General features: G+C 39.2%; 1 long non-coding RNA gene across 1 annotated transcript in view; it reads left to right on the top strand.

The window, feature by feature from the left end:
- Positions 1-12,440: 12,440 nt before the first annotated feature.
- LOC140851123 (uncharacterized) overlaps positions 12,441-26,219 on the top strand; it is a 189,777-nt gene continuing 175,998 nt past the window's right edge. The window contains exon 1 of the long non-coding RNA XR_012133952.1: positions 12,441-12,817. This is a non-coding gene — a long non-coding RNA (uncharacterized lncRNA). The remainder of the gene's footprint in view (positions 12,818-26,219) is intronic.

Here is a 26,219-nt window from a genome sequence, read left to right as displayed (position 1 = left end):
TGATTTGGACTCTTTCAAAGATGAGAAGTAGGAGGAGGAGTTTCAAATCTGAGATGCTCTCAGAAAACTCAAGATGGAGGAAGAGAAGAGATGAAACTAACAACCCTAGAAGAAGACCCTCTTCTTCTTCTCTTTACTCTCTCCTAAACACCCTATCTTGTGTCTATTATATCTCCATGACCCAAAGGTCTTTTTTTTAATTTTTGGATTCCCAAAGGTCTTTTAAATCTCTATGTTCTTCAAAAATTGTATGAAGAAACTCATTTTATAGAGAGAGATATGATATAGTCCTTGTCTAGGTCAAATACCTAGTCAAGGCTTATCCAAACATGGCAAGATAAGGGGCACCCTACTCTTGGGTGCCTCCTCCTTATTTTCATACATGGACCACCAGAAAAGGGTGCACAATATGTGCCCTAAAAGCCATAAAAATTCAAAAAAAATTGGATAAATTTGATGCAAAAAGAAAAGAGTTTTGAATTTTTAAAACTCTATCTCATAGAATTTGAAATCCAAACTTATTCCTACTTTGATTTGATCCACAACCACTTTCTATGTATGAAAGAAGAGAGGAAGCCTTTTGGACGTGGGAAAGACCTGGGAGAGGACTTTTGTTGCACAAAATAAGAGGGGATTGGCATGGAATAAGAGAGAGGGTGTGGGGGGGGGCTTATGTGGCGCAAGGTGGAATCCTAGTCTTACTAGGATTCTATCTTATGACTTTTTTAAGTTGGTTTCTCAAACCAAATCAAACTAAAATTAGATCAACCCAATTAAAATAAGTTTTAATCCAATTAAAAATCTAATTTAATTAGATTAAATTAGATTTAAATCTAATTTAATTTTCTAATCAAATTAGAAATTAGGTTGACCCAAGTCCTAATTTAACTAGGACTAGTTTTTTCCTTGAACTTGGCTTATCCAATAAACAATTGGACTTGATCCAATCAAATCTAAACTAAATCTAATTAAATCATATTCAATTAGACCTATTTTCAGTCCATTGGCTTAATCAAATTAAGCCAATTAGCAATCGAATTGGTAATCGATCCTCCTATAACACTTGCACTAGGTTAAATGTCAATTGTATTGATCATTTAACCCTAGAATAATTCTTAATCATTGTTCAACCATCCGATCGGATCATGAACTGTAATGTGTGTGACCTCATAGTCCGAACCTAAGTTGGTGGCATAAGAACAAATTTTTGTACCAATCAAAATGACCATCTAGCAATGGTACCCGATGATCGGATAGGTCGAATGTGTAGAACAACAACCTTAGAACCCATGCGGATATAGTTTTCATATAATTCATCCCCTTGACCAAAATAATCATAGGACACCTCAGAGTTCAACTATCAACTCTGATCAGGTTATCCACATTGTATTTCAAAATATCAAATCCATCTGATGGATTACCCTGGCCAAGGTTTTGCTAAATTGAAATACAGTGACTCATTCTTCTCCAACTCTTGGAGTGGTCAATCCCATCTTGATCACACTCTGACTTCGCAAGTACTTGACTATGCCCAGAAGTCTTCCGTCACTGAATTAAAAATTCAGTTAGTCCAGTACCAAAGCACAGTGAGTTGCTTGCAAGTCACTGAGGCGATCTCAGGTCTAAGGGACACTTATACCTATATCCCATCAGAGACATTCTCGACAGTAGAATGCTCTGGAGTTGGTCACGTTCAATAATGATGTACCTTTATATCTCAGCTATATGCCATACCAGTGTCTCCACACTCCTTGGTTAAAAGGACAACCAACCCATATGGCCTACAGTGACCTATGCTCATAGAAGCTATCGTCCTTATTAACAGCCTATCATTTGGTCGTGAACAGTTTTAAGGACTAATCGATAAATCCTCTCTTTATCGAACTTAAATAGTCCTAAGGACTTCATCATAACAACAGAGTTCATTAGAAGATGAAAACTTATGATGAAAATGCTAAAAATATATTTTATTTATTAACAAATCAATTACAATACTTGGTTGCTAACCGTCAATAGCTTGACGATTGACTTTTGAGACATATTTTCCAACAACTCCCACTTGTCCTAAAGCCACTCAGCACAGTATCTAATACCCATCTTCGACTTGTGGTTGTCAAACTCATTTATCGCCAAGGCTTTAATGAAGGGGTCGGCCAGGTTCTCCTTTCTATCAATCTTCTGAAGGTCAACGTTACCTCGATCCACGATCTCCCAGACTAGGTGAAAGCGGTGGAAAATGTGCTTCATCTGCTGGTGTGCTTTGGGTTCCTTTGCCTGAGCTATGGCACCAGTGCTGTCGTAGTAGAGCAGGACTGAACCATCGAGGGAGGATGCTACTTTGAGCTCGGTGATGAATTTTCTCAACCACACAACTTCCTTCATGACATCCGATGTTGCGATGTACTCTGCCTCACAAACAGAGTCTGTCACAGTATGCTACTTGAAACTCTTCCAGCAGATAGCTCCACCATTCAGAGTAAAAATATAACCCGACCGCTTCTGCTGTCATCATGGTCAGATTAAAAGCTGGAGTCTGTGAACCTCACAAGTTTCAGATCTGACTCGCCATAAACCAACCATTGGTCCTTAGTATTTCTCAAATACTTAAGGATGGCTTTAACCACTTTCCAGTGGTTTTCTTCAGAATCAGATTGGTATCTACTCACTACTCCTAGTGAGTATGCCACATCTGGTCTTGTACATGTCATGGCATACATGAAAGATCCCATGGTTGAAGCATATGGACTCTACTCATATGCTCTCTCTTTAGGAGTTGTCGAACAATCCTTCTTAGAGAGAGAAATTCCATAGCCTATCGATAGATAGCCCTTCTTGAAATTCTCCATACTGAACCTCTTCAGCACAGTGTCTATGTACGTAGACTGGGATAACCCAAGCATCTTTTTAGATCTATCCCTATAGATCTTCATCCCTAGGATGTAGGATGTTTCACCCAAGTCCATGGAGAACTGCGATGACAATCAAACTTTTATTTTCTGTAGTGCGGGGATGTCATTCCCGATTAAAAGAATGTCATCCATGTACAAAATAAGGAATACCATAACTAGACCATTTGCCCATTTATAGATGCAGGACTCTTCTCCATTCTTAACAAAGCCATACGTTTTGATCACCTTATCAAAATGCATGTTCTAACTCTGAGAAGCTTGCTTCAATCCATAAATGGATCTCTGAAGCTTGCACACCTTGGACTCATATGTGGATGTAAACCCCTCAGGTTGTATCATATACACTTCTTCTATCAGCTCTCTATTCAGGAAAGCTATCTTTACATCCATTTGCCAGATCTCATAATTCAGATGGGCAACTATTACAAGCATTATCCGAATGGATTTGAGCATTGCCATAGGAGAAAATATCTCGTCATAGTCAATACCATAACGTTGACGATATCCCTTGACAACAAGATGGGCTTTATAGGTCTTCACCTTTCCGTCTGCACCCTTTTTCCTTTTGAACACCCATTTACACCCAATGGGTTTAACCCCTTCAGGTGGGTCAACCAATGTCCATACATCATTGATCTTCATAGACTCCATTTCGAATTTCATGGCTTCAAGCCATTTTTCAGAATCAGGTCTCTGCATTGCATCTATATAAGTGATCGAATCCTCATTATTCTCATTGAGTTTGATAGGATCACCATCTTGGATCAAGAAACTGTAGTATCTATCCAGCTGATGTGGTACTCTATTAGATCACCTTAATGGTGTAGGTATATTGGACTCTGAATCTGATCTAATCAAATCGACTCAGGTTTAGCTATTGGTGTCGGTCCTTCTACCTGTTGAACTTCATCAAGTTCAACCTTGGAGGCAACGGTTCTTTCATCAAGTTCAACCTTAAGGCTGACAAACACCTTTTGTTCATCGGCATGGTAAAAAAATATCCTTTGGTCTCTTTGGGTACCCGATGAATATGCATTTGTCAGACCTAGGTCCAAGTTTGTCTGTGACTAATCTTTTGACATAGGTCGGGCACCCCCAGACCCTAAGGTGTGAAAGTGCTGGCTTATGCCCTGTCCATATCTCATATGGAGTCTTAATTACAGACTTACTTGGTACCCTATTTAACAGATAACAGATCTATTCAGTGCATATCCCCAGAAGGATATCAACAAGCTAGCAAAACCCATCATGGATCGGACTATGTCTAACAGAGTTTGATTTCTCCTTTCAAACACACCATTATGCTGTGGTGTTCCTAGGAGAGTCCATTGGGAGAGAATCTCATTCTCTCTTAGATATGTGAGAAACTCACTAGAAAGATATTCTCCTCCTCGATCAGATCGAAGAGTTTTAATACTCTTCCCAGTTTGTTTTTCTACTTCACTTTGAAATCGTTTGAATATTTCAAATGAATCCGACTTATGTTTCATCAGATAGATATATCCATATTTGGATAGATCATCCATGAAAGTTATGAAGTAGAAATATCCACCTCTAGCACTTGTGCTCATGGGCCCGCATACATTAGTATGTACTAGGCCCAAGAGCTCAGTAACTCTCTCACCTTTTCCAGTAAAAGGTGACTTGGTCATTTTATCAAGAAGACAAGACTCATAGGTTGAAAGTGACTCACAATCACTAACTTCAAGGATTTTCTCTTGAGTCAACCTATTTATTTTGTTTTTATTTATATGACCTAGCCTACAGTGGCATAAGTAGATATCTGACACATTATCTAATCTAGTTTGCTTGCCAATTGAATAGACTACATTAATAGGTTGTGATAACATATACACATCATTGTTCAAATGTCCACAAAAAATAGTAACATCATTCATAATGATATTAAAACTTATTTTTTATTGAAACTTCATAATCATTTTTGGCCAGAAGGCCTACAGAAATGATATTTAAAAAAAAATTGGGACATAAATGACAATCACTAAGAACAACGATATAGGATTCAAATACAAGTTTCAAGATTCCTAATGCTAGAATTGGAACTGGTCTTCCATCTCTAACATTCAGGAACCTCTCACCTTGCTCGAATCTCTTACTGACCTGCAACCCCTGCAATGAATTGCAAATATGGTAAGGGCTACCGGTATCCAATACCCAATCAGTTATATCACAAATACAGAAATTGCAAGAAGTTATCATATAAATACCTTGCCCAGCAACAACTTACTGCTTTCTCTGCCTGTTCGGATCCAGGGAGGCAATATATTGAAAACAGTTTCTCTTCCAATGCCCCTACTTCTTGCAAAAGAAGCATTCAGCTTGACTCTTATCGGGCTTGATCATTTTGGTCTGGCCCTGCACTGATGCCCCAGCCTGAACTTGCACCTTTTTCACTTTCTTGTTCTTGTTCTTTTTCTCTTTCTTAAAGGGTCAAGAACCAGAAGACGAACCTCCCACTAAGTTCACCGACTCCTTGTAGAGTGGGTGATCCTTCTCAAAGTTTTGAAGCAACCCCAATAACCCGTGGTAGTTACTTCAGGCTTTGTCATTCTATAATGAGTGAGGAATGGGAGATAAGACTTGGGCAGTGAGTTTAGTATTGCATCCTTCCCAAGAAAGATCCTTCTCAAAGTTTTGAAGCAACCCCAATAACTCGTGGTAGTTCACTTCAGGCTTTGTCATTCTATAATAAGTGAGGAATGGGAGATAAGACTTGGGCAGTGAGTTTAGTATTGCATCCTTCCCAAGCTGCTCATGCAAGAAAAAATGAGCTTGCTCAATCATTCCATCAGCTCGATCATGTACAATACATGATCAGTGACAGAGGCACCATCCCGTATTTTGGATTGAAGATGGCACAACTAGTCTTGTGTCTCTCCACATCATCGGGTGTGCCAAAGGCATCCTCCAACACTTAAGCATGTCCTTTGGCTGAGCCATCTCGAATCTGTGACTGAACTTGTCGCACATGGCAGCCAGCATGATACAGCGCATCGTGATCTGATCACTAAGCCACTTCTGGTAAGTGTCTCTGACCGTTCCACGTGCATTGGCAGCTGGCTTCTTAGGTGCAGGATCCATTATCACATATAGGATCCGTTCATACTCCAGGACTATCTTCAACTTTCGGTACAAGCTATCGAAGTTGGGTCCCACCAACTTATCATTGTCCAATAATGATCGGAGCGATAGAGAAGTGGCCATATCTGCACAAAAAAAAACCATAACCTAATTAGTAATTGATTCATTAAACCTAAAGATTTGGACTTTAATCAAAAGTTTCTCTCACTATTTTATTCGAATTGGTAGCCTCTACCTTCAATTCGAAGAATTACCCTAATTCCTTAGTGGGTACTAGAATCAACTTAGACTGCACACAAGCCCAATTTTGGTTAGCCAACCCATGTACATCTAAGGTAGGTTCATAACCAATTATTTCTCTAAATAATTTCTAGTAATTTTAATTTTGCCCCAGAAACCTAATCAGTAGGCTTTGGCCTCCACTGTAAGGATCCGGTTAGTCCAACCATTAACATGACCATACTTGGTGTATCTAATCAACGAATGATTAAGTTCAACTTTGGTTGGCTCACCTAACCACCATTAGAGAGACACTTCCAAGTCATCATATGATGAGTGATAATTCTATTAGTCAACAAGCACCAGGCCTTTGGGTCTGCAATGATTATTGAGTTAATGGACTCATTATCAAACACCTTAATGGGAGGCTATGACTCAGTTATCTCATAACTTTTCATTTTAAGGACCTAATAATTTTAGAAGATTTAAATGATTTAGAGGATGAGGTAGATGAACCAGCTTATCATGATCCTCCCACTGGCTTCACCAAGTCAGCTTAAGAGAGACCATTAAAAGGGCTGGTCTAGGAGCACCTAAATCAGTCACACTGATTTACCTAAATCAGTCAGCTCGAATAGTCAAATGATCCGATCAAAAATAATTTCACCAAGAGGCCAGGTAAGTTTGATCAGTGGGAGGGTCGGCCAAAGCTTGCCTTAGACACCATAAAAAATGGTCAGGTAAGCGGGCTCCCAATTAAAAACCACCGGTTTGGTTTACCTTAGACACCAACTGGTTTAATTAGTTTCGATTAGATCACCTTAACGTTCGTGCTAGACCACATAGCCAAGAATCAAGTCCATTTGGTTCTCGTTAAAGATATAGACTTGACCAACTATAACTATTGTAATTGATCTAGAGAATTCTTGACCTAATCTAAGACAACAATTGATTAGATTTAGTCAATTCTCTAATTAAGTCCATCTTTAATCTAACTATAGGTCTAACCCAATTAATGGACCTAATTCTCACTAACCCATTAACCCAATGTGTTATGGTTTGTGTCTTAGGTTCTTCAATTCACAATCCTAGAACCTAATCAAACAACTTCTTAATTCTTAATTAAGTTTTGGGCTGAGGGTTGGGTTCGCTTTTCGAATATAATTTTATATTTGTAAAATAATTTTACAATATAGTTCTACGAACCATATTGCATGTTTGATTTATAATCAAGATGCAAATAAAATAAACATGAAACTACTTTAGATCTAATCTAAATAGGTTCATGTAATTGAAATAATTTCAACTTTAAACAATTTATTTGCACAAAAATTATTAACAAAGAGATTTTATTTTAGATTTAAATATCTTTTAAATCTAATAAATCATAAATTTAATCTAGATTATATCTAACAAATTTATGATTAAAGATAATCTACACGAACTAGGACAATCTTTGCACTGTAAGGGGTAAACCTTACAGCAAGACAACCTTGCAGTTTGTGATTGATCTAAAATTTTAATTTTAGATTTAATAATCAGATTATAAATTAGATCTAATCTAAGAAATAATATAAGCATGTATAAATAATCATGTAATAAACAACCTGGGCTCTGATACCAATTATATGAACCAGATCTAGGGTTTAAGGTTAGATCTTGAAACTTTTTCAAGATCAGACAGCGGAAGACTAAAGTAAATTAAAATTTATTTTTTAAAATTAGAGAATCTCTAGATCTAAGATTCTATTACATGATTATTACATAGCATTAAATTAAAAATTAAAATATATAGAGCATGAACTACATGTTGATCATATCAACATGTTTCAATACTACATCTAATGTATGTATTAAACGATAGATCAGATCTATTACCTTGCAAGTTAGACATTCTAACCTTGCTGATCTGGACTTGAGGATGATGTTGCAAACTGCATATGCATCCGATCTCTAGGAGTCATCCACACGAGCCCACGAATCTCGACCAGAAGTCTTGCTTCAGAAAATCAGCACAGTATGCTAGTACTGCGCTGATCCTTCTTCGATGGTTGATCAGGTGTCTCCTTCTTCTTGATTTGGACTCTTCCAAAGATGAGAAGTAGGAGGAGGAGTTTTAAATCTGAGACACTCTCAGAAAACTCAAGATGGAGGAAGGAAAGAGATGAAACTAACAACCCTAGAAGAAGACCCTCTTCTTCTTCTCTTTACTCTCTCCTAGACACCCATCTTGTGTCTATTATATCTCCATGATCCAAAGATCTTTCTCTCTAATTTTTAAATGCCTCAAAGGTCTCTCAAATCTCTGTGCTCTTCAAAAATTTTATAAAGAAACTCATTTTATAGAGAGAGATATGATAGAGTCCTTGTCTAGGTCAAATACCTAGTCAAGGCTTATCCAAACATGGCAAGATAATGGGTGCCCAACTCTTGGGTGCCTCCTCCTTATTTTCATGCATAGACCATCAGAAAAGGATGCACAATATGTACCCTAAAAGCCATGAAAATCTCAAAAAAAATCTTGATAAATTCGGTGCATAAAGGAAAGAGTTTTGAATTTCTAAAACTCTATCTCATAGAATGTGAAATCCAAACTTATTCCTACTTTGATTTGATCCACAACTACATTTCATGTATGAAAGAAGAGAGAAAGCCTTTTGGACATGGGAAAGACCTGGGAGAGGACTTTTGTCACACAAAACAAGAGGGATTGATGTGGAATAAGAGAGAGGGTGTGGGGGGGGGGCTTATGTGGCGCAAGGTGGAATCCTAGTCTTACTAGGATTCTATCTTATGACTTGTTTTAATTTGGTTTCTCAAACCAAATCAAACCAAAATTAGATCAACCCAATTAAAATAGGTCTTAACCCAATTAAGAACTTAATTTAATCAAATTAAATTAGATTTAAATCTGATTTAATTTTTTAATCAAATTAGAAATTAGGTTGACCTAAGTCCTAATTAACTAGAACTAGTTTTTTTCTTGCACTTGGCATATCCAATAAACCAATTGAACTTGATCCAATCAAGCCCAAACCAAATCTAATTAACTATATTCAATTAGACTTAATCTCAGCCCATTGGCTTAATCAAATTAAGCTAATTAGCAATCAAATTGCTAATCGATCCTCCTGCAACAGTTGCACTAGGTTAAATGTCAATCATATTGATCATTTAACCCTAGAACAATTCTTAATCGTTAATCAACCATCCGATCAGATCATGAACTCTAATGTGTGTGACCTCATAGGTTCGAACCTAAGTTGGTAGCATAAGAATAAATTTCTGTACCAATCAAAGTGACCATCTAGCAATGGTACCCGACGACTGGATAGGTCAAATGTGTAGAACAACATCGTTAGAACCCATGCGGATATAGTTTCCATATAATTCATCTCCTTGACCAAAATGATTATAGGATACCTCAGAGTTCCACTGTCAACTCTGATCAGGTTGTCCACATTGTATTTTAAAATAGCAAATCCATCTGATGGATTACCCTGGCCAAGGTTTTGCTAAATTGAAATACAGTGACTCATTCTTCTCCAACTCTTGGAGTGGTCAATCCCATCTCGATCACATTCTGACTTCGCAAGTACTTGACTTTGCCCAGAAGCCTTCCATCACTAAATTAAAAATTCAGTTAGTCCAGTACCAAAGCACAGTGAGTTGCTTGCAAGTCACTGAGGCGATCTCAGGTCTAAGAACACTTATACCTATATCCCATCAAAGACATTCTCGACAGTAGAATACCCTGGAATTGGTCATGTTCAATGATGATGTACCTTTACATCTCACCTGTATGCTATACCAGTATCTCCACACTCCTTGGTTAAGAGGACAACTAATCCATATGGCCTACAGCGACCTATGCTCAATAGAAGCTGTCATCCTTATTAGCAGCCTATCATTTGGTCGTGAATAGTTTTAAGGACTAATCGATAAATCTTCTCTTTATCAAACTTAAATAGTCTTAAGAACTTCATCATAACAATGGAGTTCATTAGAAGATGAAAGCTTATGATGAAAATACCAAAAATATATTTTATTTATTAATAAATCAATTACAATACTTGGTTGCTCAACCGTCAATAGCTTGACGATTGGCTTTTGAGACATATTTTCAACAGTCCAACCTATGTGAAAAGAGTTGATGTACATAAGTTTTTGAAAGAATAGTGCCCTACAAGCCAATCGCTTGGGGATGCGATGGGACTTTTCTTTATTATCTTCCTTCTCATTTGCATGACATTAGTTATTTTATTTGTATGAGGTATTATATTTTATCATTTACTGCATCATTTTTTATATGATTATGATAAATTCATAGATTAGGGCAATAATTTTAGGGCCATGATTAGATCATGTTAGTGCAACTTAAAATCTTGATAGTCCCAATCTAAAATATTTTTAGTCGTTAGATCATCGAGTCAGAGATCGATGACTCTGGTAAGACTAGTACATCCTATGTATGCTTGATGGAGAGGATGGTTGATCTCACAACCACTTATGTGGTGATACTAATACAAATATGTAGGTGCTCATTAGATAATGAGTTCACTGAACAACCCATAAAAAGAATATCTGATGGAGCCTTACAGCTTGTCAACAGATGGTTCTTTAATGGGAGTGGTGCATGTAATCCTTTGACCTGAGATCACCATGGTACCTTATGTGCATGGATCCTTACTTTGGTTTATTCCCTAACACACCACTTTGAGATATGTGTGTGATATTCTGGGTATGGCAAAGTGTGCATGGAGGTTGTGAGTGGTCAACAAGAAATCGGTCACTCCTTGTAAGAGGAGAGAACATCCTATGTGATCTTATGGTATGGTGACTCTAAAAGTCTCTGACCAGAACAGGGATGAACAATAAAAATAATTTTTACTAGTTCATCAATCAAATCATCATCATCAGATCAAGATACATATAGTTAGGTATTTGGGTTTGATATTTTTTCATACCCATAGCCTTTCCAGGATGTTGTGTGATCGAAGGATTGAATTGCACGGTAACTCACCACAGAAGGATAATTTTGATATTTTTATCAAATTTTAAATCTTTTGGATAGTTATGATATATTGCTAGACATTAATCTTGACTTGTGGACTCCATAGAATTAAAAAAGTTTAATTTGAAAATCAATTAGGAAGAGTCCAATTGATTGAGATTGTTGAGCTGACCTAATCCAATAGGATTAAGATTTGGTCGTGAGTTTGGGTCCACTACTGGCTAGATTTGGAACCCAATGGATCACACACAATAAAAATTTGATCTTGATCCAATCAATTTGAATTTATTATAAATTTAATGGGTTAATTAAATTGCTAGCACATGAATTAATCCAAGTTTTCAATTGAGTTCAGTGCAAAGGTGTTTGTGCTAACCTAGTCTTGTTGCCTTGACCTAATGTGATTAGTTTGAACCATTTAATTAATTAATTAATTATATTTAATTTTGTGGAAGTGTTGCACATGGAATCAACCACCTCCATGCCAAAAGCCATGCCCAAATAATTTTGCACGCCCCATTTATTTTGTGTTAAGGAAGGAGAGTCCTTCTTTAATACTCCTCTTAATTTCATTACATGTTCCACTTGTCTCTTATTTTATGCACCACATGATGACACCTAGAGACTTGTGGGCATGGAAGATTTAGGGGAGTCCTTCTCTTGGAAGGAACTTCATGCCAAATATTGAAGAGATGCCTCCTTTATTTTGGGTGTTGAAGTGGAAGAGTCCACTTCAGTTGGGACTCTTTATTTCTCCTTCATTCCATGCATTTTCTTCCCTCCACCGGCCATATGATGGCTTTTGGGATAATGTTGGCACAGAAGTGGAAGAGTCCTTCTGCTTGAAGGCTCTTCCACATCCAAAAACTTCTATATATTAATTGATTCTTTATGGGAAGTTACGGACGGCACATAGGATGTGTTTGCACCAAACATTTATTTGTCCCTAAATCTCTTCTTTATTACATGCCAATTTTTTTATGACCGGAGATGGAAGAGTCCTTCTACTCCTTGACTTCTCCATGACACATCTTAATGTGGTAATTTAATTTTAACATGTGGAGGAGTTGGGATGCCAAGAGTTGGTGTCCCTTGGAGGTTGTTTGGCACCCCTTGGTTACATATAAATAAGAGGCGCTACAACCAGGTTCCACATCCCTTTTTGGCTGGGAATTGGCATGAGGATGAGAGAAAATTGAGAGAAAAATGTCTAGACAAAGACAAGGATAAGGGAAGGAAAAATAAAAAAGAAGAGAAGAAGAGAAATGGAAAGTATGAGATACTTGTCCAAAAATCAGATTGTTCATATGTTGAACATAAAATCTGATTAGAGTATGATTTGATACTTTGGAAAAGGGTTCCTAGAGTGGTCCTAGTGGAGGTCATGAAGGAAATAAGCAATGGTGCAACCCACTTTTGTGAAGGATGGATGGCAACGCACTTGCAAGAAGGCAGTAGCACTATGACGAGTTGGGAAGAGCCCTGATCAGTCTTGTGTAGATCACCATTGGAGGGCTTCTGCTTTGAAGCCTCATGAAAATCTTAAAATCACCAGTTCATGGTCTTCATGGTGGTATAAGACTTCTGAACTTCTCCTCATATGCTTGATTTTGTGATTTGATTGTAATCGTCAAGGGTTCCTAGGGTTTTTGAGTTCTGGTGGATGAGTTTAATTGTTAAACTTAGTTTTCATTATTGTATGCATGTTAAAAAATTTTAAAATTTATATTTTGCTGCATCATCGAAACTCAATAGTGGTATTAGAGCCATCCTTGATAGATTCAATCAAATTTCATGTTATTTTTGTGAATGGATTAGATCTAGTTCGAATTATGTCAAAATTAGTTTTTCTGATTGATGTTTCTTTGATATTTTTGATGCATGTTTTATTAATAATAAAGTGTTATCATTTATGATCGAACCTTGAATATAAAATTCAATGGTTTATTGACTTGTGTGATAACTTTAATTTAGATCCATGATCTAATTTTCAATGGAATTAAAATCCAGTGCATGTGATGCGCAGGGGTTGGAATGCTACATATGGATGTACATTGCCAAGGATTAAGGTTTTTATATTTGATATATTTTCTTAAGATCCAAGGGCCAACCACTATGTTATTGGACACTCACCATAGTGGGTCGACCATCTTGGTTGTTGTTCGAGGTATGCGTGGGGCCAAAAAATTTTGGTCATGAAAAAGGATGCATCAGACATCGATTAGGGTTTTTGTCGATGGATTGATTTTACTATAATTCATTTTTATAATATGATTAGAGTTTAATGATGGTAGATTAAATCAATATCTTTGTTCTAATTTGATTAGAAGTCATGTTTAATTTTGGTTAATCAAATTTTATCATTTACCTAATTAGATTAGGGTTTGAGTTATGGGTGACTGAATCTGAGTTAACCTAATTGAATTAGATTTAACTTAAGAATTGGTTAACCTAACTCATATGGATGATAAATGATTGACCTAATATTGAACTTTGGGTTAAGTATTGAACCCGACTCAAAAACCCTAGATGGGTCCAATACCCATGTATTTAAACATCTTTATTGACATATGATATTGCAATTGAAATAATATGAGTTGTTTGTTATAATATTTTATAATTGTTATGAAATATTATGTGAATTTATTATGGACTATGGAATATCCATGTGATGGATATATGCTTAAATGCTTTCTTGTTGGCTGATTATATTAATATATCTGCAAGAGTTGCAATAGGAGTTGGGTGTCCCTAATGCATTATATCATCAACTATCCCTCTCTTTTCTATATTCTCAATTATTGATTGAGATTTTTACATAATAATATAAAATTATAGAAAAAAATTATTTGAGAATAGATTGAAATTATTTCATTCTATTTCAAATAAAAGATCAAGCATTTATGGTTGTCTTCATAGTGATGAAGACTAGATTACCAGGTATTTGGAGAACAGAGGCGTATTAAGATTGACCATGAGATGGTTCAATCTATAATGCATCTAGGGTTAGACCCAAAGATCATCCTGTGGCTTGGATGATTCTTTCAAAATCCATAACTTTTGTTTTCCTTAATATGCTCTTACATGCTGGTACTTAGTATTTTAATTTTCATAACATATGATGCATATTGTAAATGTTTAGGATGTGCATGAGATCTAAGTCTCTCAGATAAATTATATTAAGTCTTAATGGTGAAGTGTTAAGAACACTACCCATGCCTTCCTTCATGCTAAATCACTATTATGTCAAGAACCATAGTAGGCTTCTTGTGCTATCCACAAGGCTTGCTGTGTGGATTGGCTTAATACTATCTTGGTGTATAATGAAGCTAATTACATTTAGCTCATACTAAGTCAATAGAGTATATCAAGAACTATAGTAAGTTTGTTGTGCTATCCACAAGGCTTGCTATAGTGATTGGTATGATATTGACCTAGTGATGCTTATGGCATATTTGGTAGTACTATCTCGTTGTGCTATCCACAAGGATAGTATTATTCAGGTATGACCGTATAGGATTGAAGGGTATAACTTAACTAAAATACTAAAATTTATTGTGCTATCCATAAGGTTATAAGTGTTTTAGAGGCCAAAGTTTGTTAAGAGTTGCATAGGATGTAATTAGTAAAGAGTTACTTACCTTTGAACTCATAGAAGCTTGTTGTGCTATCCACAAGATATTTTATGAGAATTTAGGATCTCAGCCCCACTAAAAAACTTTATGATAAGATTCCTCAATTTCATACTTGAGGGCTATAAAATTTGTTAAAAATAGTGGGAGACACAATTAGATAAAAATCTTCGTCTAACTTGTGCATGTCATCATGAGTAGTCTTACTATATTCTAATATATAAATTTACATCTTTATTTTCACTACTTAAGATATTTTTTAAATTAATCAAATATCATAGAATGGTTGAGGAATAGGAGGTGAAGAATATCTTCATTATAGATATCTAATATCGATACAGGATTGATGAGCAATAAATTGTAAGAATTGTCTTGCAAGTGTGAAGCAATAGTAGAATGCAAAAGTTGTATCTGCTAATAGATTGTATATGATACAAATTAATAATTAACATTGAGTGTTTTAATTTTAAAATTTTAGATATGTGATATCTAACATAGGTTCTTCTTATGCAAAGCATTGTTGGACCTATAAAGCTAAAGTGAGGTAACTACTTGCCCTTTGGCACTAATGGATAGTCCATTCATGCTGAGGCTATAGAAACTTATATAATCTTCTAGCAAGATTTAGAGACTAATAGACCATTGATAATGAGCCTAAATTTATCAAAAATATTATTTCAATTTTTTACTATAGTACCATAGTTTTGAAATTAATATTTAGAGTAAAAGTTACTCTACTTCTGGTAAATATTATGGCTATGATTTTATAATAATGGTCTTATATTTCTATTGCTCAATGATGTTATTCTTCTTATTGATGAGAATAAGAAATAAATATATGATGGCTACATATCTCAGGACAAATAAGGTATTAGGTCTTGAACATATGGATGTTCGAAGACTAATAATATCTCGATCTAGAGATTATACTTTATATGTGATATGATATGTTTTCTAAAAGACTTCATAAATATTATTGTCTCTTTCTGAGAAATATCTAAAAAATTATTGTATAAATTAGGCACTATAAAAATCTGTTACAAGCACTCCATATGAGATATGGAAAAGGCAAAAGACAGGTTGTCCAACTTATGTGAAAAGAGTTGATGTACATAACTTTGTGCTAGAACAGATTTTTATTAGTTTATAGGTTATCCTAAAAGAATAATATGTGATACTATTTCTACCACCCTACTTGACAAAAGGTGTTTTATCAATAGGTATGCCACCTTTTAGAAAATAATTTTTTTCTAAAAAGAAAAAGTGGGAGGATAACTGAACTTGAGAAGTTCGAGACCTATAAATTATCCCATCTTAACCTGTGAAGTGTCCACAAGTTAATCCTCAACTAGATGTGCCCATAGATAAGGCACAGCTATGATACACCCCTCCTCACCGAAAGGTCATTTTGAGTGTGTAATGTCCTACTCAAAATATGGGTTTGTCATTGTGAATGGCAGTACACCATACATCATTATGAATGATGTTTTACTTGACTCATTTAGAGATTGTTATGAGTAGAGACTCTAACAGTTAGCCTAAAATCTTGATATCCGAAATGGACTCCCTATACATCAACCAAATGTAGACTATGGTTGAAGCACTTATGGGTAAGACCCAATAAGTTGCTGTCAGAAATATCTATTCGGATTCTTGCTATTGCCACACACCATCTAGAGAAGTTGTCTCTAGTGGGAGGGTAAATGCTTTTATGAATTCAGGCTGTTTATGAGGAGTGGATACTTATATTTTTTAATGAGATAGTCAAAATATTTGACTTTATCAAAAATAAATGAACTATGTGTTTGTCTAAGAAGATAAGTGGGTGTTTCACTAACTTCATGATTTTGTATGTGGGGACATACAGCATATTGGGAAGGTAGTCCCGATATTGTACTCGATCAATAATTTGCTTATCATAGGAATTTTCATGGAAATAGACTTGGGTTAAGCATCCAATATATTTGACATCTATAGGGACAGGTGTAAGTTGATGCAGGGCTTGTCCCAGTCTAGGTACATAGAATTTAATGTTGAAAGGGTTCAACATGAATGGGTGTAAAAGTATTTTCTTACCCATACATTCAATGTACTAAGCCTGATATGAATTATGCCTTGTGCATAATCATTAATTTCAGGTTGATCCATGCTAGGATCTTATAAAAATTATGAAAAGATATTCTCATAGTACTTGAAAAGTACTAGAGGAGCAGTGAATTGAAAGAGTTTCAAGCAATAAACTGTGTTTGACTTAGTTAAATATTGTTAGTAAAGATTGCTTAAAAAAGTTGCCTGATGAAAGGTTCATCATTAAGTTGGGTGTCATCTCACCGAGTACCCATGCACATCCTAGGTGCTTTCACCTCATTCATGATATGATCATAAAATGAGCTAATATTAAAGAACAATATAATAGAACCAGTTCACTAAGACATACACAGCAGCAAAATAATCGCCATCCTGATTGCATGGGCATCAGGAACAGAGACGATTGGTTTTAGTGCAAGTGGAAGATTGAAAGAATAGTATCCTATAAGCCAATCGCATGAAATACGATGGGATTTTTCTTTATTATCTTTCTACTCATTTGCATGACATTAGTTATTTTATTTATATGAGGTATTATGTTTTATCATTTGTTGCATCATTTTTTATATGATTATGATAAATCTCATAGATTAGGATAATGATTTTAGGGCCATGATGAGATCATGCTAGTGAGATCTAAAATCTTGATAGCTTCAATCTAAAATATTCTTAGTCATTGGATCATCGAGTCGGGGATCGATGACTCCGATAAGATTGGTACATCCTATGTATGCCCGACAGAGAAGATGGTTGATCTCATCTGGAAGAAGTAACACGAAGTAGATGTGTTGCCGGTTTGGATTGATGCCTTTTTTCTTTCCAGGATTAAGGATCTCCAAAAAGAATGACCTCAGGAACAATCAATGGGAAATCCCGCCATGCCATCAAGGGGCTAGTGTGACCATCCATAGTAGACGATCCGGCGAGATGCTAATTGGAGAAGGACTTTAACCCAACCACTTGTGTGGTGACACTAATATAAGAATATAGGTGCTCATTAGAGAATGAGTGCACTGAACAAATCCACAGAAAGAACATCTGATAGAGCCTTACAGCTTGTCAACGATGGTTCTTTAGTGGAAGTGGTGCATGTGATCTTTTGACCTAAGATCACCATAGTACTTGTGTGCATGGATCCTTACTTTGGTTTATTCCCTAGCACACCACTTTGAGATATGTGTGAGATATTCTAGGTATAGTAAAGTGTGAAAGAAGAGTATCCTATAAGCCAATCACAAGTGTGTTACGATAAAATTTTTTTTTGTAATTTTTCAACTCATATAATGACATTTATAATTTGATAATAAAATAAGGCATTGATTCATCATATTAGTTGCTTCTTATTATGACTAAGATTATGATGAACCCCAAAGATTAGGATAATAATTTTAGGAGATATGAATGGATCATGCTAGTGAGACCTAAAATTCTAAAATCTTAATCTTAAATATTTTTGATCGTAGGAACTTGAGTCAGGGATCAATGTTCAAGATAGACTGGCACATCCTATGTATGCTCGATGGAAAGGGTGGCAGATCTCACTAGCTACTTGTGTAGAACACTAATATAAAGATGTGGGTACTCATTTAAGAAATGAGTCCACTGAATTGACTCGATGAAAGAGAACATCTTATGAAAGCCTTATTTGCATGTCAAAGATAGTTCTCTAAGTGAGAGTTGTATAAGTGATCCTTAGACTTGAGATCACCATGAAATCTTATGCACATAAATTTATATTTTGGTTTATACTCAAGCATGGCTTTAAAACATGTACGGAGTGTTCTGGATATGATAGGAGTGTGTACGAAGATTATGAGTAGGTCAACATGGAATCGATCGCTCCTAGTAAGAAGAGATCGCATCCTGTGTATTCTCATTCGTAGATGACTCAAAAAAAATCTTTTGGCCAAAAGTAGAAAGATTAGAAAGAGTTTCTAATACTTTTTTATTAGAGTCATCATTGGTTAATTGAAAAACGATATAAATATATATTTGAGTTTGACATGATTCCATACTCATGAACATATTCAGGGTGCTGGGATAATCGAAGGATTGTATTACACGGTAACTTGCCACTGAAGGGCATATTTGATATTTTTATTAAATTTTTATATTTTTTGAGTAGTCATGATATGTTGCTAGATGTCAATCTTGACTTATAAATTTTTGATCAAATTAAAGAGTTTAATTCAAACATCAATTAGAAAGAGTTTTAATTACCGAAATCAGGTTAGCTTGATTGGACCTAAATCGGTTAGATTAAATTTTAATTAAATTAGGTTAACTTACACCCAGACCTACTACTAGCTAGATGTAGAACCCAATGGGTCACACACATATAAAAATTAGCCAAGAATTTTTTTTTTTAAAAAAGATTGATTGAAATTTTGGATTCAATCGGGGTTCCGATAAGCATGCTAGCACGTGTGGAATCCCTATTTCTTTTAGAGATCAATTTGGTGTCATTCCTTACTTATTTGTTAGTCTAATTTGGTGGGTATTTGGGTCAGATCAAGCCACCTAGAAGAAGCCAAAAAGAGGCACCATATCTGGTGTACACACCAAATAACTAAGAGTCCAACTTAAGGACTCTTGGCACTAATATGTAGAATGCATGCACACTTTATTTGTGGCATGGAGAAGGACTAAGAATCCTTTTGTTTTGGACTTCTATTTTTTATGACAAGTAGATTAGATGTTGAGCCACCTAGTACATCTTTTGAAGTATAAAAAACCTACCAAATTATGCATGAAAAAATTTCTTGAAACATTACTATGCGCATGATAGTTTTTTTGGATGCACGAAGGGATGCGAAGACTCCTTCTATTTAGGGAGTCTTAAGTGACTTTTTTTTTTGATAATTTTTGTGATAAGGATTAGTTTTAAGTGTTGATCATGTGATAAAAATTTAAAAAATTATCAGATTAAGAAAGGTTGCTTTTCACACCCTATTCTGGGCATGCATGCGCGTGATAGGGAGAAGGTGCTTGCACGTCTCTTCGATGAAGAGTCCTTCTCACATATGAACTCTTTTCCAAATAATGTGTCATTTGGTGATGGCTTGTTAGCACCCCATCTAGTGCTATAAATAGAGGATAGCAGATGGGGTGATCATTCAATTCTTACATCCCCTATCCACTCCCTCTCTCCCTCTCTTACAACTCTAGATTTTAGGACAAGGCTTGTTCTTTTAAGACAAGCCTAATCCCAATAGCTGTAAGGGTTTAAGAGGTCTAGAAAAAGATGGTCAAGTCTAATGGATGGTTCAGAAAGGTTCAAATGCAGGTATGGAGGAAGATCTGATCGATTGGTGGCTGGTTGAGTTCTAGGAGCTAGAACTCTTGAAGCAAGGTGAAGAAGGAGCGCTGTCCGTGGTTTAATTTTTGTGCGGATCACTGTTGGAGAGCGGACACTTGGATGTCTTATAAAAATTAAGATTAGCGCTATAGGTATTCTTTTGATCTAAATTTATTTTATTATACTTTGATGATACAGTCAAGAGTTTCTGGGCATTAGGATTTTCGGTGCATCGGGTGTTTTTAATAAAAATTTTAAATACCTAATCCTTCTACTGCACTATCAAAATCCAATAGTGGTATCAGAGCCTACCTTGATCTATATAATCAAAGGTTAAATTATAATCTTGATTGTGATCAGGCATGGGATTTTAGTTTGGTTCAAGTCGGTTCAAGGGTTGAACCTGATTGAACATCCAAACCCTAATAGGTCTTAGGAATATGTTTTAAATATAAAATGTATGATGTATGTATAAAATTTTTTTAGTAGCTTAGTACTCTAATTGAGGTTCATCACCAGACCGTCAGGTCATAAGAGTAAGTAGGGTTCAGAGACCCTCTCTTCCTATTCAATAGGGTACTCTTATGGCGTGTAGGGGTGCCACTGTGATGTCCCAAGAAGAAGAACTGTAAAAAGGATATTTTATATTCATGCATGTTATTAGAACTTCATGCATATATGATATGCTTAAAATGGTAGTTATAGTCATATTGTATAATTATATTTTTCATATCTTAGAGGTATGACTGGATGCTATGTTTAGTTGTTATGATTTTTAAGATACAACTATATTTGTGCATCATTGTGATTGATTGATTTAAGATATGTTTGAGACTATTAAAGCCCTCATAAAAATTATATTAAGTCATAGTGTACGAACTAGTAGCTAACCTATTTTCTTGAATCGATTAATTAATTGGTGTCTAAGGAGTGTGTTGGGTATAAAATACCCGCAGCCGAATTCAACAGCAGAACGGCTCCGCCCGGACTCCTACGGGAGCCGGGCTCCTCCACCAACAGCAGAACGGCTCCGCCCGGACTCCTACGGGAGCCGGGCTCCTCCATCAACAGCAGAACGGCTCCGCCCGGACTTCTACGGGAGCCGGACTCCTCCATCAACAGCAGAACGGCTCCGCCCGGACTCCTACGGGAGCCGGGCTCCTCCACCAACAGCAGAACGGCTCCGCCCGGACTCCAACGGGAGCCGGGCTCCTCCACCAACAGCGGAACGGCTCCGCCCGGACTCCTACGAGAGCCGGGCTCCTCCATCAACAGCAGAACGGCTCCGCCCGAACTCCTACGGGAGCCGGGCTCCTCCATCAACAGCAGAACGGCTCCGCCCGAACTCCTATGGGAGCCGGGCTCCTCCATCAACAGCAGAACGGCTCCGCCCGGACTCCTACGGGAGCCGGGCTCCACCATCGACAGCAGTTGCAGCTCCGCCCGGGCTCCGCTCTCGGTACCAATTGCAGGAGGAGCCGAGCCTTAAAGGAGCCGAGCCTCATCCCTGACGCCAACGACTACAGCCGCAGGCAGACTCCTCCCGGACTCCTACAAAGGCCAAACTTCGACCACTGCCGAGCCTTGATCAACAGATCTGTGTCCCCTGGCAGATAACAATAACTGCCATGATCCTGTTCCACTTCCTGTAGCGGATTCTACGCGGCTCCACCTCCCCCTGCGACAGGTGCGGCACGATCCCACTACTCTCTGACAGGCTGTGTCAACAGCTATGATGCTGCTCCCTACGGCAGGTGCTGCACGATCCCACTACTCGCTGACAACTAGCAGTAACGGACGCCGCCCCACTACCTGCAGCAGGCCCTATGTGGCGGGATATGATGATGGCCACGTGTCTGCTCCATTATCTTTCGCAATCAATTTCCCTGACCATGGGCGGCCCACTACCAGGCGGCTTCAGACGTCGCCATCAGTCCGTTGCTTCCCCCGCCTATAAAAGGGGGGGACTCAGATACGTTATTCCTTAAGCCCTTTTGCCTTATCTCAAAACTCTGCTAAACTCTCTGTTCGAGCACTCCATTCTTGTTGAGGCAGAGAACTGACTTGAGCGTCGGAGGGTCTTGCCGGAGTAACCCCACCTCCGGTTTAGACTTCCCTTGCAGGTCCCGGCGGCGACCGCGGCTTCCTCAACTCCAGCTTCTCCGGCGCAGGCGGATTCTTGCACCAACAGGATTGGCGCTAGAAGGAGGGCCTGAACCTTCGCAGCACCCTTGTTCTTGAAGGAGCGCTCAACGGACCCGCTTCCGGCCATCTTTTCCGGCACCCAATTCTCTTTTTCTCATCCGATGCCCTCCCGTGAGGTTTCCGCACAACTACCTCCGGCTATGGTTGATGATAAAGGGTGGCCGGATGACCAGCCTTCGCCAGATTCCGTCAACGTCATCTCGGGAGAATCCCGGCCGGAGGCAACCAGCACATCAGCTGCACCCCTCAAGCGGCCAAAAGTTGAAGAGCCCATAGCCTTCACTGAAGAAGACGCCCAGGGAGTCCAATTCCCTCATAACGATGCGGTCGTAGTTTCCTTGAACATAGCAAATTATGATGTCCGTCGCATTCTCGTCGACAATGAAAGTTCGGCCGACATCTTATTCTACAGTGCCTATTCGAGAATGGCCGCTCTTGGCGGTCATCTAAGGCCGATGTGCTCTCCCCTGATAGGGTTTACTGGTGACGCCGTTCCGACGGAAGGAATGATAGCTCTAACTGTGACCGCTGGTCAGCATCCAAAGCAGTCCAGAGCCCTGGTGAATTTCCTGGTGGTAAAGGCGTCGTCTGCCTACAATGCAATTCTCGGCCGACCCGGCCTCAATGCCCTTAGGGCCGTTGTTTCAACCTACCATCTGAAGTTGAAGTTCCCCACTGACAAGGGGATTGGAGAAGTTCGGGGAGACCAAGCGCTGGCCAGGCACTGCTACAATATTGCCCTGCAAAGAAGTGATCAAGTGGACCTCTGTCCAGTCGATGGGTTGGATGCGCGCGACGACCTCACTGAAGAGAGGGGCAGCCCGATCGAAGACCTAATACCAATTCCTTTGAATGATGGGAATGCGGAGCATGTGGTGTTAATTGGCTCCAACCTGGAGGAGGAGGTGCGGACGCATCTCGTGGATTTTCTCCGAAGGAATGCGGACGTTTTCGCATGGGTCCCGGCGGATATGCCGGGGATTGAGACAGAAGTCATGGAACATCATCTGGCGGTCGACCCTAAACATCGGCCAACAAAAGAAAAAATCCAGAGTCATGCCCCGGAGAGGCAGAAGGCGATAGCTGAGGAAGTGGATAAACTTCTCAAGGCCGGATTCATCAAGGAGGTCAATTATCCAGAGTGGATCTCCAATGTTGTCTTGGTCAAGAAAGCAAACGGCAAGTGGAGGATGTGTATCGACTTCAAAAAGCTGAATAAAGCTTGCCCAAAGGACAGTTACCCCCTTCCCAGGATCGACCAACTGGTGGACGCTACCTCGGGCCATGAGCTTCTCACTTTCATGGACGCATTCTCCAGCTATAACCAGATTAGAATGGCATCGGAAGATGAAGAAAAGACTGCTTTTATCACTAATCGCGGCCTTTACTGCTACAGGGTTATGCCATTCGGCCTCAAGAATGCGGGTGCAACCTATCAACGACTGGTGAACAAAATCTTCAAGGAGCAGATCGGCCGAAATATGGAAGTTTACGTAGACGATATGCTCGTGAAAAGCAGGTCTTCCGGAATCATGTCGCCGACCTCGAAGAAACCTTTGGCGCTCTTCGAAAGTATAGAATGAAGCTGAACCCGACCAAATGCGCCTTTGGGGTAACCTCGGGAAAGTTCCTGGGCTTCATGGTATCAGGGCGCGGGATAGAGGCCAATCCGGAGAAAATCCGTGCCATCCAAAATATGATCACCCCAAGATCGATCAAAGAGGTTCAGTGCCTCACAGGAAGAGTTGCGGCTCTCAATCGCTTTGTCGCAAGGTCGGCCGAGCGATGTCTGCCCTTCTTTCAAACTCTCAAGCAGCCGAAAAATTTCTGTTGGACCCCTAAATGCCAACAGGCATTCGAAGAATTGAAAAGCTATCTTGGCTCGCCCCCACTGCTGGCAAAGCCCGAGCCCAAAGAGAATTATTTTTATACCTGGCAGTCTCTCCCACAGCCCTTGCAGCCGTCCTTGTTAAGGAGGAAATGAAAGTCCAGCGACCGGTCTACTACATTAGTCGCGTGTTGAGGGACGCCGAGACCAGGTATACTAAATTAGAAAAACTGACCTACGCCTTGTTGATTGCAGCTCGGAGACTCCGACCTTACTTTCAAGGGCATACGGTGACGTTACTCACCGACCAACCGATCAAGGAGGTTTTACACCGAGCTGATGTCTCCGGAAGAATGGCGAAATGGGCCATCGAGCTCACAGAATTCGACATCAACTACAAGCCTAGACCGGCGATAAAAGCCCAAGTGTTGGCAGATTTCATAGTAGAATGCACCATCCCCGAGGAGGCCGAACCTGAGCAAAACAAAATTGACGACTTGAGGACTCAACCGAACTCCCCCAACGAAGAAGCCAATTCGTCCGATAACTTTTGGACCCTCCATGTGGACGGATCGTCCAACATGGCAGGCGCGGGTGCAGGCCTGATCTTGACCAGCCCGGAGGGAGTCATTGTGGAGTACGCTCTACATTTCGAATTTCCCGCAACGAATAATGGAGCGGAGTATGAAGCTCTGATCGCAGGGTTGAGGATCGCTAAGGAGCTTGGAATAGGCCAACTCCGGGTGCACAGCGATTCCCAACTTGTTGTGGGGCAGGTCAGTGGGAGCTTTGAAGCACGAGAGGACAGTATGGCCAAATATCTTGAAAAGGTGAAGGAGTTCATCCCTGCCTTTGGCAATTTCGACATCAGGCAAATTCCTAGGTCGGAGAACATCAGAGCCGATCTTCTCTCCAAACTGGCGACATCGGTTCCGGCCGAATTGCCAAAGGGCGTCCTCTTTGAAGTTTTAAAACAACCGAGTACGGAAGAACCGCGACTCGTAATGGAGATCGACCGCGAGCCCAGCTGGGTCGACCCGCTGATAACTTATCTTAGAGATGGGATTCTCCCCCAGGATGCGAAAGAAGCCCGAAAACTCCGAAATCAAGCCTCCCGATACATCCTTTATGAGGGCAAATTATACAAAAGATCGTACTCCTTGCCTCTCTTGAGATGCCTCCGACCCTCAGAAGCTGACTACGCTTTATGGGAAGTGCACGAGGGAGCTTGCGGAAGCCATTTAGGTGCCAGGTCTCTATCCCACAAGCTACTCCGCCAAGGGTATTACTGGCCAACAATGCACCATGATTCAATTGAATATGTCAAAAAGTGTGATCGATGCCAGAGGTACGCCAACGTCCAGAGACAACCTGCTACCGAGCTTACACCCTTGAGCGCCCCATGGCCTTTTGCGCAATGGGGAATGGATATTCTTGGCCCCTTTCCCATGGCGTCTGATCAAAAGAAATTCCTCCTTGTAGCGATCGACTACTTCACCAAATGGGTCGAGGCCGAGCCACTAGCCAAAATCACAGAAGTGAAAGTACAGGATTTCGTCTGGAAATCGATCGTGTGCAGGTTCGGTTTGCCTAGAACCCTCATCACTGATAATGGACGGCAGTTCGCGGGAGCCAGATTTGCTGAATTCTGTGAAGACCTAAACATCTCCCACAAATTCACATCAGTGGCCCATCCCCAGGCGAACGGCGAAGCCGAGGTAACAAACAGAACCCTTTTGCAGGGGATTAAGACCAGGCTCGAAAGAGCAAAAGGGACTTGGGCGGACGAACTTTATCATGTACTATGGGCTTATCGGACCACCCAGAGGTTGCCTACAGGAGAGACTCCCTTTGCTCTAGCCTTTGGTACGGAAGCCGTCATCCCGATCGAGCTTAAGCTCCCGTCGGCACGAGTCGTGGCATT

The sequence above is a fragment of the Elaeis guineensis genome, chromosome 8 (genome assembly GCF_000442705.2).
Source record: "Elaeis guineensis isolate ETL-2024a chromosome 8, EG11, whole genome shotgun sequence".
Taxonomy (NCBI): Eukaryota; Viridiplantae; Streptophyta; class Magnoliopsida; order Arecales; family Arecaceae; genus Elaeis; species Elaeis guineensis.
The sequence above is the reverse complement of the archived record's forward strand: the minus strand, read 5'-3'. Positions and strand labels throughout refer to the sequence as shown.